Below are 5,683 nucleotides of genomic sequence, written 5' to 3' on the forward strand. Positions count from 1 at the left end.
AGGTAAAAGTCTGCCAGATCCTCTGTGTTACAAGAGGGAAAAAAAAAAAGCCCTAGTCACGCTGTTCTCTGAAGCTGCTATGTCATCATGGTGATCTTGTGGTGTGGCATGTACAAAAATGCAGCTCTCTAATGAAGTGCAGGTGGATACCATATTTTGTACAAGGACAACCCATCTGTTCCTCCTGTGGGATCAGAGAATGATATTTCACAAACCTGAGAAAGTTAAAAAGCCACAGGTTTATAAAAGATTTTTTTTTTTTTTGTATTTCAGAGGGAAAACATGTTATATTGTAAAAGAAATTGCAAACAGGCTTTTGTTTTCCAACTTATTTTATACTGCTAGACATGAGCTAACACATAGCACTCAGACCTCAATGCTGCTGTTCTTCTTCAGCCAAGTGACTCATTCATTTTTCTGCCTTTTTCTTTAACTGTCTTATGACCACAGTAAAATATCCTTAATGAAAACTTTAGCCTAAGGATCAGATTCAAAATTATCTTTGAATCATACCCCTTTCCACATTACATACTGAGTTCAAAGATTACATATTTGAGTTCAAAGACTCTTCTGCAAATCATTGGAATTGATTTGGTCTGGAGATTTTCTTTGGTGGTTGAATGTATGTTTGTTTAATAAAAACACATCCCAGGAATGGGTTTTGAGCAGTTACTGTAAACTCACTCCATACATTTGTTCATTTTGCACTTACAGTTTTCTCCTGCTTTTCAGAATCTGGAACTACTCAGCTTTATGTTGTCTGTTTCTTATTCCATGGATGTAGTTCAAGAATGCATCTTAAGGCTTGGATGAGATGTTACTTTCACCAGGCAATGTCGAAAAAAATTACATTAAGAAAGTAACAGTTTAAAGTGGATCTTAATGCTCCCATAAGAACTTTCCCTTATCTTTAAATGGAGGATGTCTTCCTTTATATGGGAAACATATTTTTTGATAGATTTGGGTAGGGAAAAATGTCAAATGTGCTGATAGAAAGCACGCACAAGCTATTTTAAAGTGTCTTATGTGTTTAATTGCATTGTAATTGATAGGGTAGAAATTCAGAGATTTTGTCCATTTTCAATTTATTATCTTTATGAAAAGTTGTAGTACAGAATGTGTCTGGGCTAGAGAACCCTATCAGTTTCCTGAAGAGAAGCCTGGATATGAGCTTCTCCCAAAATTTGCTGCTGATGCATTTCAGTCTCCACAGCAGTGAAGGCTCCTGGGAGCAGGGAAAAGCCAGTGCCCTTCACCAAGAGCAGGAAAGACAACCAACACTTCCAGAGCTTTGTGCTCCTGCAATGCCCCAATCAGCAAACAATTTGCTACACACAGAGTGCCCTGTGCCAGGGCAGCCCACAGGGAGGGAATGTTATGCTTTTGATGTTCTGACATCATGCCTGCCTCCTTGGTGTGGGACAACCATTTACACTCTGGGAAACAGGTTGGTGACAGATTACTGCTTGCATGGTGCCAAGAAGTGAATGTGCAGCAGTGGGATCACAATTGTGAATTAATCTAAGTGAAAAACTGCATGGTATCAGGACTAGAAATGTACAAATGGACAAAGCTGCTGTTGTTCTGCATGTAGACAAATGGAGACCAGATGGAGTTTCTCATGCACAGAATGATATTTATCTGAAAACTACTTCATTAGCTTTACTTGACCAAGGAAACCTCAACTGTGACTTGACTGCAAATGTAGCAAAAAGCAGCACTCAGCAGTTGGAATAGAAAAAAAAAAAATCATGCAGAAAGAGATAACCTTTAAGGTAATATCGAAATTTGCTCTATGGAAGAACATATAACAAGGTGAGCAGTGGAGCATAATATTTGTAAAGAGAATTTTTAAAATCACAGGAAAGGCATTAATTTGGCTTTCTCTGACTACGGATTTGTTTTGGTGGACAAGCCAAATATTATGATAAATTAATGTATGTTTTGAACCCTCAGTAATAGGTGCAGTTTTGCATTGGCAGTACAAATAGAATTAAACATTGGCTGCGAGTACAGGTTAATCCAGGCTTAATATGCTTTTGGCACAGTTGTATTTATGAACCGGTTTTTCTATACATCAATTATACATCCTTTTTCTCATAATGAAAACAGAAATACGAAACATGCATATCTTTATAGCTTACAAGTCTTATTAATCAGACTGATGATATTTTGAAATTAACATATGGTAAAAGCTTGGGTCACATAAAGTTCAGCTGAGACTAGTTCATTCATATAGTTCCTGTCTTGATGACTGCTTTAAATTAGCTATGGAAATTGCACAGTCAAGATGAAGAATCACATGCCTTCTGAGGTTAAGGTAAAAAAAACAATAGATTTTCCTCTCTTTTTAATAAGATTTTTACTGTCTCTCCAATCTGTTATCTAATACTGACCTTTGGCAGAATTTTGATGCTTTTCCTAATCTTACAGTTGTAACTCATGAAGCTATCACCTCATAAATCTGTTTGGGGGAGCAGGTAGGTGCTACAACCCAGCAGATGAAGATATGGCTTCTTCTGCAACAGAGGGTGGGACTGTGGTGGGGTGATTTCCTTATTTCTGGTCCTATTTTGTGTTCTGTGCAGGGGTTACTTCGGTAGGTCTCAGAAGTCATTAAACAGCATTTAATTCCCTAATTTCTAAGGAATACACAAAGTAATATGTAAATTCACCTATGTCATCTAAGTTGTAAAGTGGTTATAAATATTCTTCACCCTGATGATGTCAGGACATATTAGTATTTCATTTTTACAACTACTGTGCTCCAGTTTTTCTTGAAAATTTATTTTCTTTTGTACCTTAGTTATTCATCTTTCTTTGATGGGAAATATGATCAAAACCTATTATAATCTAATTTTCTTTGTCTTGTGATATATGAATAGAAATATTTTTTTTAATGTGATACAAAGCTCTTTTATAGTTTTTCTAAAATTCATATTTTCATAGCTGGAAATGGCCAAGTCTAATGGGTTGTAATGAAAGATTCTGAAAGCAGAGCTCACTGCAAGTCAATTTGCAAGTCAAATCTCACTGGCTGAGATCTAGCCATCAAATATTGTTGAGTTACAGTGTCACCATTTTGTTTCTACCCTCATCAGTGGTATCCTCTCTGCTTTTAGTCTCTTGTAAAACTGCCCTCTTTATAGCTTCTGCATAAATGGAAGTGCCTCCCAATCTATTTGGATTTAATATCCTTTTCCCCAAAAGACTCAAGTGACCGAAACTTAATAGCTACTATCTAAACCAACTGCTGCTTTGTTTTCATCTCAAACATGTGCCCACATCTGGTGCACAGAACCAAGAGAATTGGGTGCCCAGTATCAGGAGTAGGGTGGTTTTGCCTTGGGAACATATAGAGCTCCAGCAAAATTCATCATGGAACTTTTCACACTGCCATGTGAAGCGAACAATGAGGTTCCTCCTCTGGTCACTCAGAATTTAAACTAAATATTACTCTCAAGATGAAATGAAAGTTAGCTTATTTTATTTGGCTACCTGCAGCAGGGGTTAAGAAACCTCCATCAAAGGCAAAGGCTTCAATGGACACCATGCAGCAAGACACTTAATTATAAAGAGGCAACATAGTGTTTCTACATGATGTTTTCTATGTCTCTAAACAGTGAATATACAGCCTGCTAGCCTATATATAGTGAATAAACAAAAATATGATATTGGCACAAATCTCCAGGGACAATTAGTTAAGTATTTCTGTAAAGTTCTGCAGCATTTTGAAAATATTACTGAAGGCTGACTCATATTTAATGAGTTCCACTACAAACAATTCAGTTCCAGGTTCTGGAAGCTGTAGGTGCTTATTTTTTCATCTGAAAACTTCCATTCCTCCTAATTGAAATTTTATTTTTTTCAGTCTCTACACTGGACTTACATGTTAAATGGAAAGTGTTAGACCACATACTATAAGCATTACAAAATTTGTGGTGATCCAAATCCTTCTTTTCCTTTCTCCTAAAAAGGAAATGCCAGCTATGGAAACTTACAAAAATGGTAACAGCGTTACAACCTATTAGCAGACCGCAACAGATATTTTAGTTGAGCACAAATCTTTGTTTTTTGTCCTTCTGAAAGGCTGCTCACTGTTTTGCTTCAAACTTGACAGTGTCTGTATTCTTGTACTGTTATCCTCCTTTCTGTTGCTTTGCAGACTGTTTTTGATTTGATTCAAATGGTCAACAGAAAAGTTTCTTTGAGTTGATCCAAAGTCTGATCAAAGCTTTTTTTTTGATGGGGACTAAACATGAAGGCCAGAGTCTGTTTTTAAACCAGACTCCTTAAATATCCTGTATATTTTGTCATATCATTTAAAATCTGCTGATACATGTATAAAAGAAAATTAGGTGGTCTTGGAGCATGAGACAGCTCAAATTATTCCTAATGTCAAGAATCCAAGAGTATCTCAAGGAGCTGTTATATTTGTGAGTAAATTATGGTTACAGGTAAAAATTATAGCAGAATCTCTGTATTTCTGTATTGGGAACAGTACAGATAAGTTATGGCAAAGGAAGAGTTGGACTTGGTCAACTTGGTTAGTTCAACACCTATTATTTGTATATGCTAATGTTGTACCAACATAGACCTGCTTTGAAAATCATTGGGTGCTAAACACCTTCCCAGAATCTAAGTATTATCAATATCTGTTTGCATTCAGATCACTACAGATTAAGGTCTGAAGGGATGTTAAATCATCTGGATTCTGCTGAACAATGAGAATATACCATTTGGCCTTCTGCTAGTTTATGTGACCCTGGACTTAAACAGATCCACTGTCATAAATCATCTTTGCCATGATGGTGGGACAGTTTTGGGAGCCACTTAACATGCAGCTTCTAAAAATACTGCCCATTGTCATTTCTAAAATGAAGCACCTTGGACAAATCTACTGCAACTACAGAAGCTGCTTTTACCAAAATCAGCAAGTAAAGTTTGATAGATATCTATTCTGTTATTGGTTATCTATTAGTATCTGTTTTGACATTAGCTGTCAGTTAGTTCATTACCCCCTGAATGCTGTATGAGATTTTTGCATTATTTTCCCTAGGACTGGTGGCAGATTAATAGCCTTGAGGTAGAGACACCTTATACCTATTTAAAATCCATGAACAGTAACACCCCATCAGTGTTCTGGTATTCCCAGGTTCATGAAAACCGACTGTAAATGAACCAAATGAACCAAACAACTCTTACAAGTCTTCCTGAGATGTTTAAGTACAAACTAACTTGTGACAACCAAATCCAAAAGTATTTCTCACTATCAAACATTTTTGTTGTTTTTCTTTCCTTTAGAAAGAAAATTATATAGTAAAAGTGCATCAGTATGAAAAAGCAGATCTACTCCTTTCCAAATGTAGCAAACGATTATTTTTATTCATATTACATTGTTAATCATTGGCTTGTGTCTCTTTAGTTGTAGTAAAGATAGATATGTATACTAGGAGTATAATATGTACTATTATAGATAACATTACTAGAATTTCTTTTCTTTATCAAAACCTCCATCTTCTTCCAACTGTCTTCTGCCATGCTATCTGTGGATCTGTCACTGACCTATTCAGTGCAACTGCTTTATTTTTTTCCTTATTAATAATACGTACAGGGACACGTACGTATTAATCTTAACCATTCTTTTTTTTCTTCAGGTCTCATAATTTTTTCCCTTTTTCTT

This window comes from Melozone crissalis, unplaced genomic scaffold (genome assembly GCF_028551555.1).
Source record: "Melozone crissalis strain CALT ecotype California unplaced genomic scaffold, PUWL_Pcris_2 ptg000004l_1, whole genome shotgun sequence".
NCBI lineage: Eukaryota > Metazoa > Chordata > Aves > Passeriformes > Passerellidae > Melozone > Melozone crissalis.